The following is a 12,617-nucleotide window of genomic DNA, read 5'->3' as shown; positions in this document are numbered from 1 at the left end:
TGAAATTGAGGTTCGCTGGTGACTGAGCGCCTCTTGTCACCTCACTGTCCCATGTCCACAATGGAGATGCAGGAAAGGTGCTTTGAACTTTGCTCGGCACCTGGTAAGCCCTCAGTGCACGTTAGCGCTGGTCATTCGGTAGTGACCCAGGAGCCCATCACTAGGAAGTGGGGGACTGGGAACCAGGACTCTGACCTCCAAATTCCCCCCAGGACCTCTCGCTCACTCTGCTATTCGAGTGTCCAGACCAGAAGCATTTTTGGATCTCCAGAATAAAGTAAAAAGTGCCAGCAATGCTTGGTGAATTAATAACACTGTGATGTTAAGGCTCTGTTTTCCAGGATTTATCATGATTGATTTTATTGAGTAAAGCCTGGGAAAAAGAATTAGATGTAAATTTAGAAAAACTCATTTAAGTATCTCTTTAGAGTAATATTATTATTATTGTTTTGTTTTGGTTTTTTGTTTTGTATTTTTTGTTGTTGCTGTTGTTGTTGTTTTTGAGACAGAGTCTCACTTTGTCGCCCAGGCTGGAGTGCAGTGGCGCAATCTTGGCTCACTGCCAAGCTCTGCCTCCCGGGTTCACGCCATTATCCTGTCTCAGTCTCCCGAGTAGCTGGAACTATAGGCACCTGCTACCATGCTCGGCTAAATTTTTTTTTTTTTTTTTTTTTTTAGTAGAGACGGGGTTTCACCATGTTAGCCAGGATAGTCTCGATCTCCTAACCTCGTGATCCACCTGCCTCGGCCTTCCAAAGTGCTGGGATTACAGGCATGAGCCACAGCATCCGGCCTTGTTGTTGTTATTATTATTAAAGCTCTGTGCCAATCATTATTCTAAATGTTTGACATTTCTTTCTGGCTACAATTTTGTGAGTTACATACTGTTATTCTTCCATTTTACTGATGAGAAAAGTGAGCCACAGAGGAACCAAATAATTGACCCAGGTAAAGCAATCTCCTGACAAACAGAAATAGCCTGAAGTTTTAACATGTACATATTACTTTGTTAGTCCACCTAATTCCTCTCCCACTTTTTGGACTGACTTAGGACTTTGTTGGTTTTTGTTTTTGTTTTTGTTTTTGTTTTGAGACAGAGTCTCACTCTATCACCCAAGCTGGAGTGCAGTGGCACGATCTCAGCAGACTACAGCCTCCACCTCCTGCCCAGGTGAAGATTGCACAAGCAATCTTCCCACCTCAGCCTCCCGAGTAGCTGGGATGACTGGTGTGTGCCACCACACCTGGCTAATTTTTGCCTGTTTTCTGTAGAAATGGGGTTTTGCCACATTGACCAGGCTGGTCTTGAACTCCTGGCCTCAAGTGATCTGTCCACCTTGGCCTCCTGAAGTGCTGGGATTACAGGCATGAGCCACCACACCCAGCCTCCTCTCCCCCTTTCTATCATTAACAGTATGAATCTAAAGTGAAGGGAGAGATTTAGGCCTACAGAGCTTCCCACTTTAGCTTGAAGTGAATGAGAAGCTGGCAGTATTTAGCATAGATGTATTTCAAAGAAGGAAATCCATAAAGCCATAATTGGTCCCTGAGCTGGAAGCCAGATGAAATTCCTTTAAAACAGAGATAAGGAACTAATTACCCTACTTTCATCTGAGGCAAAACACCAAGAAATGGGGTGAAGAGCAATAAGAAAAATTGATTAGAGGCAAAGTAAAAATGGAAAAGGGAGATCAATGCAAAAAGGAGTGAGATCCTCTCTTGAGGGCCAGGAAAAGCCTGCTGCCCATTTCCCAAATTTCCTCCGCTTTTACAGACTCAACAACATGACTTAGAAAGGCTTTCATGGTTTGTGTATCCTAGGGTGGTCTTCACGGAAATCTGTACCCTGGCTGTTCAAAACGCATTTAGAAAAAAACAAAAACCACTAAGCGGAGTCCAGGATCTCATGTGTGACAACTTGGGGAGACCCTGTCTGCACAGTTTTATAATGCAGGCCTTCTCAGAGCCTTTATTGTGAGTTGAGAATTGATGTGCAACAGGAGCACAGGGAATGCAATATTTCCCAAGCATCTGAAAATGAAATCCATTTTTCAAAGATTATGTTGTAGGACTAGCATTTCAGGAGTTCTGCTTTGGGTAATGGTGTTCTAAAGTAAAATAAATCCACGGGAAATAAATCAATAAATGTGTGATACATGCGTTATTTCTGCCACTACCTGACACTCATTTGACAACATGAAATTCAAGTCCATGAACACAGATAGGGGGAGCTTGTGGAGGCCTTTGGAGCCTGAGAAGTGAAAGTCTTTGCATAAACTTGAGTTTTTGACATCTGTGGAACCAGACAACACTGTCGCCAAAGCCCGGGGGGCAGAAAATAACTGCTATGCTAGGAAAGAATGATGAGCGTTTTCAGAAAAGCCAAGTGTTCTTGTCACATTTTTCAGGCACTAGATCCCTCTCTCCCTGAACCAGAAGATCTCAGCACTTTGTGCTTTGCCACACCCCTCAGAAGCAGCTGGGGAAGGACTGAGTTCACCATATACCTTGTCTAAAGAAAAGCAAGAGGAAAGCGGGAAGCTCCACATTTCCTTGCTCGGATGAGACCCAGCCGCTGGCCTGTGGACTAGCACAGGCTAATAGAATGCACAAGCGTGGGAGCACCAGCCCAAGCCGCCGCTGGCCCCCACAGAAGGAGGCGTGGGCAGGCTTCTCCAGGTCACACTCCTCCTGTGCACCCCCTCCAAGCTGGGCACAGCTTGGGCCATGGCTCTGCCTCTCCCGGTGAGGTTCCCCGACGCTCACCAAGGCTCACAAGACTGACAAGGGCAGGGCAAGGGGCGAAAAAGAGAGAAAGTAGGCAGATGCCTCGAGGGACTTTCTACCAGCTTCCCCACCAACCTGCTGGACCTCCTCTGACTGCCTTTCTGGGTGCATGGTGTCACCGTCCACTCGACACTCCCATCAGAAGCTGCGGGTCTCCCATCTCACTCCCTCACAAATCGCAGTCGCTTCTCCCTAAGCATGTCTTTTGGGTCCAGCTTCTCCGTCCTCCCCAGTCCAGGCCTCACCATTTCTGGCAGGCGCTTGGTAGCCACCCTATGCCTGGACTTCCTCCTGAGCTCCACGTTAGAAGAATCTGATCTATTTAAGTCCTTGCTTGAAAACCATGACTGTGCCTGGCCAGAGCCATACACACTAGAAAGCCCATTCATAGTCTGGCCCTGAGCTGCCCACCCAGCCCTACTGCTGACTGGGTGCTGCACGGCCCCTCCCACCAGCTGTACTGACAGTCCACCGTTTGTGACACAGAACTCTGGCATTATTTATTTCTGCCCTGTCCACTCTTCCCTTCCCCAGGTTCCTAGGAAACTCCTGTTCAGCCATCAAAACCCACATCCCATGCCCCCTTTTCTCTCTCTCCCGCTCCCAGTTAGTGGCTTCGTCCTCAGGCATGTCTGTCCCTCCTTCTGCAGCAGTACACAGTACACAACCCCCCGCAGGGGCTGCTGTCCTTTGGTCTGCACGCTACTCATCTCATCTGGGGAAGAGGACCCGACGTCATTTGTTTTTATGTCCGCGAACTTCGCATGGTGTTACCATGTGAGTGTTAAGTTGTGCACAAGTGGATGCTGAAGCAGTCCTGGCCTGCTTGCTCCTCCTCTAAGAGCTGACCTTCTGCATCATGCTTGGCTGAGGAGGGAGAAAAGAGGAAGCAGCAGCAGCTCTTCTTTTTGTTCTCTAGTTTCTGCCTCCCATCACTGAATACAACCAGCATCAGCCATTCGGGCTAAAATATGGAAGAGCTATGTTGAAACTGGAGTGATAGTTGCAGAAGGAGTAGCACATTAGGCTGTGTGCTGAGACACAAGACAGGTCTGTCCCATGAGCAGGCAGTGTCTACGGCTGCAGCACTGCCAGGGACAGCAGCCTCCAGCCACAGTGAAGCTCCAAGAGTCAGGGTGGGGGTAGTTTGGGGTGGGGAGGGTTGCTCCATATTTGGGGGGTGGCATTTTTGTTTACTTTGCCACTTACTTTAAACCCTGGTCACAATGAAAGGACTCTGGGGAACGATGCTCTGAACAATTATTTCTTGCTTATCCACTGAATTACAATTAAAATTTCAACAATACATCCTCATTGGGAGCCTCATGCAAACAAGTCAGGATCCCTCATATTACCCAAGTTCTACCTGCAGAACTATAAACAGGACATGCTCATGTATTCCTATTGATGACTGACAATAATTCCACTGTCAACCATAAAAGAACTCCCTTGTATGAGAAAGTACAGTGCCATGCAGTTAGTGAATAAATTTATGGAATAAATTGAACCACTAGAGTTAAATCAATAAATTTAGAAAACCTAGGAAACCCAATAAATGGGAAGGTAGAACTTTGCAGTGGGCACAGGGGTCTGTCACAGTCAGAGAAGGTAAGGTAATTCACCCAGGCCTCGAAATAGCAACAGCAATGAACATTTTCCACATCAAAGATTTTAATCTTAGAAAAGGGATCATTAAAAAAGACACATCATTAATCTTATTTTATAGCATTAGAAAATGGTTTAAGTGTTTAATGCCTAGATCTTCCAATCTCTAAATGTAGCGCTATAAATTTTATGACATCTATTTTTTTAGTGATAATAATAGATGTTCTGAGATGTTCAGCTTCCCACTGGTTAAAAAAAAAGAAAGGAAAGGAAAGAAAAAGTTGCTATTCAATAATTTACTCAGCCCCATTCTTCCTTATAGAGTTCTATAGGACAAGCCATCATTTTCACAGTTTTCATGCCTGACCTGCCTCCAGAGCTCTTGAAAACTTTGGAACCAAGAATGTTTTATCGGCCATCCTCCAGAATCACCCTCAGGTTACCTGACCCCACCAAATCCAAAATGAGAGTAAAAATCTCTGCTGCAAATTCTTCCTGGTTTGCCATCTTGGCCAGTCATTCCACCAAGCCTATTGTGCCTTGCAGATAAAAGTTGTAAAACTGAAAGGAAAGTGGCAGTTACAAACTGATTTCCTAATTGATCCTTTTGTTCAACCTGCGTCTACAGGGGAGTTACTGTGTCCGGCACAGTGGTGGACGCTGGGACACAAAGGGTGCATCTTGGAGGTCCTTAAGGAAGAAGCATTCTCAGCCTGTAGAAGGCTCCCAGAAGAAGAAGGGGGAGAAGTGTGTGAATCATGACTCTGAAAAGCATGAGGAAAGATGTCCCTGCAGCTGGGGGGTTCTCCTCCCAGCTTTCCCAGCCCAGCTGCCTCACCTCTGGCCAGCAAGGTCAACTGCACACAGAGATAACCATCGGGAGAAGCAGCTGGAAACCTCAGCTTCTTTCCCTGTAGGGAGCTTCCAATTCATGTCTGTTGTCCCTCCAGGAGCTTCCAATTCATGTCTGTTGTCCACATGCTGAGGCTTCTATCCATTCCTTGACGCCTGCTGCACAGGAGACCCTTCCTGCCTCTTCTCTGGCACTGAGCCCCTGACTCTCCCATCCAGCTTCCAGCTCAGCCCAACATATGTCTCTCTGTGTCTCTGTTTATCACTGGTGAATCTTCAGCCTTGGGGTTACCCCATGCCAGCTCAAGGCCCTGCTGAGCCAGCCTGGCCCCCAACTTGCACTGTGGAGATGGGGACGTGGTCACAGAGATTAAAGTAGATAGTGGGGGTCAGGGAGGCCAGGGATGGGAGGGAACTTAAATAAGGCCACAGGTAAGTGGATTCATGTGCTTGGGCTGCCGTAAGACCCACAGACTGGGCAGCTTAAGTAACAGGCATTTATCCGCCCATAGTTCTGGAGGCTAGAAGTCTGTGACTGAGGGGTCGGCAGGGTGGATTTCTTCTGAGGCCTCTCTGTTAAATGGTAAACTGAGCCACCATAAAAGTTTAGAGTTTATTTGTGAAAACACCGATCCAAACAGCTCCAAGCCAGAAGTGGTCGGATACACTACTGAGCTAACACAGACTAAGCCAGTTAGGCCTTGTAAGAGATGCAGATCTTGCTTGATTTCCCAACATAAGCAAAACTTAGCTTCAGCTATTTCTTGTAAATGCCTGTATGAAAGAAAAAGGCTAAACCATTAGCAGACCCTGATTAACCTGTAGTTATATAACTAGGGACTTTATAGCAGGAAAGACTAAATAAAACAGCTATACAATTGTCATCAATCAAATGTTTTCTTTGCTTTACTTCTGTGCGTACCCTAGGTTTGTCGTAAGAATTAAATGTCATTGCGAATGTGAAAAAAGCCTTTTGGAAACTATGTGTGTAAATATTATTGCAGTCACCTTATAAAAAGGAAGTTTGAGGAGAAAAAGGAAAGCGGCACTCTATTGTGCCCCAGGCAAATCATGGCTGAAGCAAACACAACCCTGTGATGAGCATTCCTGGTGCCCCACACCTTCCTGCAGATGGCAGATGGTCTATGCTGTGGGAGGAAGACTCATGTGTGCATATACATGAGGCTGCCCTGACAGAGAGACCAGGCCAATCCTGCTTCCTGGTGATTGTGGCTTGTCTCTAGGAGGCCTTCGTCCAATTAACTTAGCAGATGTTTATGAGGCCCTGAATATGTGTAGCCTAGAAGGTCTATGAGAGAATGAAGGGCCCTGGGTCTGACTTAGGCATCCCTGTATACCTAGTACCTATGACACATCTGTGTGGCACAACATAGAATAAATAAATATTTGATTGACAGGCAGACTATGAGGCACTGGGCTAGGGACAAGGGTCAGACTGCAGCAAAAGGCGACCATCGCGTAGATGCTAACCACTCACCGCATGCACTATGTTGAGATAGAAGCAAAATTCTCCAAGCACAGAGAAGAAGGTGATCCATTCTGTTCTGTCATTAAGGGCAGGGCAGTGCTGCTCAGGGTGGCCGTGGAAGCTGGGCCTTCCAGGACAGGTGAGATTTTAACTTAGTGGCGAGCTGAAGCACAGGTGTTCCCAGCAGCAGCAGCACGCAAGAAAGCATGCAAATGAGGACATGTGCGGGGCAATGTTTCCTGTGGCTTCTGGAATCAACTGCGACTAACGTCGTTTAAAACGATACAAGTGTATTATCTTACACTTCCCAAGGGAGGTCAGAAATCTCACGGGCTCTGCTGGCTTCTGTGCTTCGTCTCTCAAAAGCCAAAACCAAGGTATCCTCAGGGCTGAGTTCTGGGGGAGGATCCACATCCAGGCTCACGGAGGCTGCTGACAGAATTCAGCTGTGTGAGGTTGTAGGCATGAGGTCCTTGTTTCCTTGCTGGCTGTTGCACAGGGGTTGCCCTCAGCATCTGGAGGCCGCCTGCCCTCCCTGGCTCATGGCTCATCTTCTCCTGACAGCCAGCACCCGCGGAAAGAGTCCCTCTTGCACTGTGACTCTCTCCCGCCTCTTCCACTCTCCATGGCTTGTCTGCCTCCCTCTTTCATCTTTAAGAGTGCATGTGAGTGTATTGGACCCACCTGAATCAGCCAGGATACCCTCCCCATTCTAAGGTCTGCAACCTTTTGCCATGTAAAGTGCCATATTCACAGCTGTTAGGGATCAGAGGGCAAGTATCTTGGGGTTACATTATTCTGCCAGCTACACAGGGCCTTATATGGTCTGGCTCTGTCCCCACCCAAATCTCATCTTGAATTGTAATCCGAATTGTAACTCACACGTGTCGGTGGAGGGACCTTGTGGGAGGTAATTAAATCATGGGGCGGTTAACCTCATGCTGTTCTTGTGATAAGTGAGTTCTCACGAGATCTGAACGTTTACAAGGAGCTTTTCCAAAACCCTTTTGCTCAGGACTCTCCTTCCTGCAGCCAAGTGAAGAAGGACAATTTTGCTTCCCCTTCCACAATGATTGTTAGTTTCCTGAGGCCTCCCCAGCCCTGTGGAACTTTTGAGTCAATTAAACCTCTTTCCTTTATAAATTACCTAGCCTCGAGTATTTCTTCATAGCAGCATGAAATGGATTAATACAGGGCCCATGTACTAGAAGACAGAGGACATAGAGTGGAAAGTGATGTGGGAAGAGAAGGAGCTTGGGGCTTTAATGTGAAGGCCTTTTTTTTTTTTTTTTAATTGAGACAGAATCTTACTCTGCCATCCAGGCTGGAGTGCAGTGGTGAGATCTTGGTTCACTGCAACCTCCGTGTCCCAGGTTCAAGCAATTCTCATGCCTTGGCCTCCCAAATAGCTTGGACTACAGGCGTGCACCACCACACTGGCTAATTTTTGTATTTTTAGTAGAGACAGGGTTTCATCATGTTGGCCAGACTAGTCTTGAACTCCCAGCCTCAAGGGATTCTGACACCTTAGCCACCCAAAGTGCTGGGATTACAGGTGTGAGCCACCACGCCTGGCCACATAATGTGAAGATTTGTGAATGACTTTCTGAAGAATTAGAATGTGATCATGCAGCCACTGAGAAAACCCCAAAAGACTTAAAGCCAGGGCGTGGCAGACTCTACATTTTACAAGAAAACACAAGTAAAGGATGGAGTCAATATGTCTTTGGCCTGGTGTCACCTTCCACTGAGCAAAACTATTAGATCAGAGAAGGCAAGCTGACTCCCCTCCATCAGTGGTCCAAAGGAGAGACTGTCTCAGCATCTTAGTCTGCATGGGCTGCCATAGCAAAATTCCACATACTGGGTGATTTAAACAACAGGCATTTATTTTCTCACAGTTCTGAAGACTAAAGTCCAAGATCAAAGTGCTGGCAAATTTGGTTCCCAGCAAGGGCTCTCTTCCTGACTTTCAGACGGCCACCTTCTTGCTGAGTCTTCACATGGCCTTTTACACAACAGAAAGAGATAGAGGTCTCTGATGCCTTTTCCTCTTCTTATAGGGACACCAATCCTATTAGAGTCTCATCTTTCTGATCTCATTTATCTTTTATTACCCCCTGATAAGCCCTACCTCCAAATACAGTCACATTGAGGGTTAGGGATTCAACATAAGAATTTGGGGCAGAGGGCACAAGTCAGTCCCTAACACTCAGGTTTCTCGATGGAGGATTCAGGAAGTAGGAACAAGGCTCATATTCTAACCCTTCATGCCTCAACGGTCTCTGGCCATGGTTGACATTAAAATACATCAGTGCACTGATGGAGAAGAGAGAAAAATCTTATTTCATTTCTTTAATGTTTACTTCTTGCCTTCCTTTTGCTCTAGCTGTATTTCCTTGGTGTGGCAATTTATAGCTATTGAATCTTAAAGGAAAAAAGAAAACACAATTTTTATTGAGAACTCATGTATGCTGAGTATACATTAGTCAGAAGAAAATCTTGGTAGGAAATTAGAGGAAAGAAAATCTTCCCACTTACAGCAGCACTTGCCAAGTCATTATCAAAATGAATGTTGTGCTTTGTCTCAGCTGGCTCCAACCAGCTGCAGTATGAGTATCTGGGACCTGGGATGTCAGAACCCATTGGACTTCACGGAAGACAATTTCCTGATCAATGAGCAGTGGGAATTATTTTGACAGACTGCATATAGACCCATGGAATAATTTCATCCTGTCTAGAAGACAAAAGTCAGTGCTTAATTAGCATAATCACTCTGAACTTCCCCATTCTAGCAGTTAAAATCCCCAGAGTTTTCTGTTCAGCACACTAGTTGTATTATCCAAGGTCCTCCAGAGAAACAGAAACAATAGGATGTGAAGAGAATGAGAGAGACAGATTTTAAGGATTGAGTCACACTATTTTAGGGGCTGGCAAGTCCAAAATCTGCAGGGCTGGCCATCAAGAGTAGAGACCCAGGGAAGAGCTGCATTGAAAGGCAGTCTGGGCTGGGCATGGTGGCTCATGCCTGTAATTCCAGCACTTTGGAAGGCTAAGCTGGGAAGAACACTTGAGCTCAGGAGTTTGACACCAGCCTGGGCAATGCAGCAAGACCCCATCTCTACAAAAAAAATTAAAAATTAGCTGGACATGGTGGCACATGCCTGTAGTCCCAGCTACTCAGGGGGCTGAGGTTGGAGGATCGCTTTAGCCCAGAAGGTTGAGGCTCCAGTGAGCCATGATCACACCACTGCACTCCAAGCCTAGGTGACAGAGCAAGACCCTGTCTCAAAAAATTAATAAATAAATAAATAAAAGCAATCTGGCAGCAGAATTTCTTCTTGCTCAGGGGAGGTCAGTCTTTTTCTCTTAAGGCCTTCAGCTGATTGGCGGAGGCCCACCCACATTATGGATTCTGCTTAACTCAAAATCTGTTGACTTAAATGTTAATGACGTCTAAAAAAAATATTTATATTGTTGAAACAAAGAACAGGGCACCATGGCCTAGGCAAGTAGACACATAAAATTAATCATTACACCACTCAGTAAATTTCTTCACTGGCATATGTTCCTTTCCCTGTCAAAATAATAAAGATGGCTTTGTATTATTTAGCACTGGTGGTCTTTGTTTTATTCTTGGATGGTCTGGTGAGTCCACTGACATTGTCCAGCCGGAACTTATAAAGCAGAAAAGCACAGCTCCTGGAGCCCTCAAGTGCTGAGGCTTGGTCTTCCAACTCTCCTGCAGCCTGGGTGCCTTGCAGAGGCAACTGAGCTCAGAGTGCTCCTGGACTTTTCACTGAAACTACAATTTGTTGTGTTGAAGCTAAGCTGTCCAAGTACCATAGCTCATGCCTTGTGTTGTAACTGATCAGTAGTCTCCTGTGAGACTTTATTTTTTTTCAATTTTGTGTTTCCATTGGTTATTGGGGAACAGCTGGTGTTCGGTTACATGAGTACGTTCTTTAGTGGTGATTTGTGAGATTTTGGTGCACCCATCACCCGAGCAGTATATACTACACCCACTCTAGAGTTTTGTCCTCTGAGGTTCCAGTCTCAGTTTGTTTTTGGTATGTCTGTGATATGTCAGAAGATGAAAAATTGCCACATTTCCCAGGACTCAGGCTGTAGAGGGAAACGCTTCTATGTCCCTGACGTGCTCAGCCTAGGACAGCTGAGTTTGAAATGGTTAACGCCACCCCCACCACTCCTTAAGAAACTATTTCAATTCTGCAATGGCCATTATCTGCAAACTCTAGAATTATCTAGTTCAGACAGTTAACACTAAATAGAAGAAAATTAACACATCAGTTTCATGTAATAAATGCTTTATACAAACTTGTAAGTACTTAAATAAATTTTAAATAGAATAAATCCAAAAGGAAAAAAATGAACTCCTAATGCTTCAAATGTTTTGGTTCTTTTAAGCAAAACATTCTTACTGAGACTGCAGTTCTGAAAGCAAAAAGAAAGGTTTAGCTAGAGTTGATTTAATAGCCTTGGCTAATCATATTTGGCTCATAAGGAGGGACACAGCTGAATCACCACTGTTAACAATTTAAAGAGAGAGAGTTATACACTCATATCCGTATAGACAGAAATTTCTCAAACAATTAAACAATGTTTAATCAAAATGAATCATTCAAAATTAGACCATTTTGAGGCCAGATATGGTGGCTTACACCTGTGATCCCAGAACTTTGGGAGGCCAAGGAGGAAGGATCACTTGAGGCCACAAGTTCAAGGCCAGATTGGGCACTATAGTGAGACCTTGTCTCTGCAAAAAGTTAGCCAGGCAAGGTGGCACTTGCCTGTAGTCCCAGTTACACGGGATGCTGAGACAGGAGGATCCATCGAGCACAGGAGTGCAAGGCTGCAGTGAGTAATGATCACACCACTGTACTCCGGCCTGGGCAATACAGTAAGACTCTGTCTCAAAACAAAAATAAACCATTTTGATAATCTGCTTTCTCTTTGGTTTAATAATAGTATAAAAACATTAGTAGTATAATATTCTAATTTATGTACATTTACTTTATTTACTTCCTCATAGAAAGCTTAGTTAATCTGAACTTCTTAAATTTCCTGTATTAATTTCCCCTGGTCTTAAACTAACATTGCTTTTATACATTTTTAGATTACAAAAATGTGTTCAACTAAATTGAATTTGGGCCAGGTATGGCGACTCATGACTGTAATCCTAGCACTTTGGGAGGCCAAGGCAGGAGGATCACTTGAGCCCAGGAGTTTGAGACTAGCCTAGGCAATATAGGAAGACCCCATCTCTACAGGCGAAAAATATCAAAAAAAGCCTAAGAGTGGAGGATGAATCTCCATATGGTTTCCCCTTTCAATTTTTCTCTTTTGACCATTTCCCAAGGTGTGGCTGTGGTGTGGAACAATCTGGAAACAATATTGACAGCTTTGTCTTTCTGGCAGGGAGGAGAAACTGGAGAAAGAGACCTCTGTGTTCCAAAGAGTGATTTTTTCTTTCTCCTTTCTCTTACTGCTTTACCCTAAATAGAGCTCCATCTGCATAGGACTGTATGGCAGCAATGGCAGCAGCTGGAACTCTGATAGAAATTTATTTTTCAGGAGAGAAGAACAGACAAGGAGCCTCTTGGGAGCTGGGAATATATAGATAATTCTGACGTTGAAAACTGAACTGACCTTGAAACTACGGCCAGAGAAGGTGAGAAAAAACTTGTGGTCTGAATGTAACCAGGTTGACTGAGTGCTTAAATAACGATGATAAGAATAAAAAAAAAATCAACATTCTTCAGAAGATTTTAATGTGACCCAGAGTCATATTACAACATAATATTCAGGCTATCCAGGATACAATGCATATTTACTCAATATACAAAGAACCAGAAAAATGTAG

Source organism: Trachypithecus francoisi, unplaced genomic scaffold (assembly GCF_009764315.1).
Source record: "Trachypithecus francoisi isolate TF-2019V2 unplaced genomic scaffold, Tfra_2.0 Lachesis_group14, whole genome shotgun sequence".
In the NCBI taxonomy this organism is placed as follows: Eukaryota; Metazoa; Chordata; class Mammalia; order Primates; family Cercopithecidae; genus Trachypithecus; species Trachypithecus francoisi.
Note: the sequence above shows the minus strand (reverse complement) of the source record.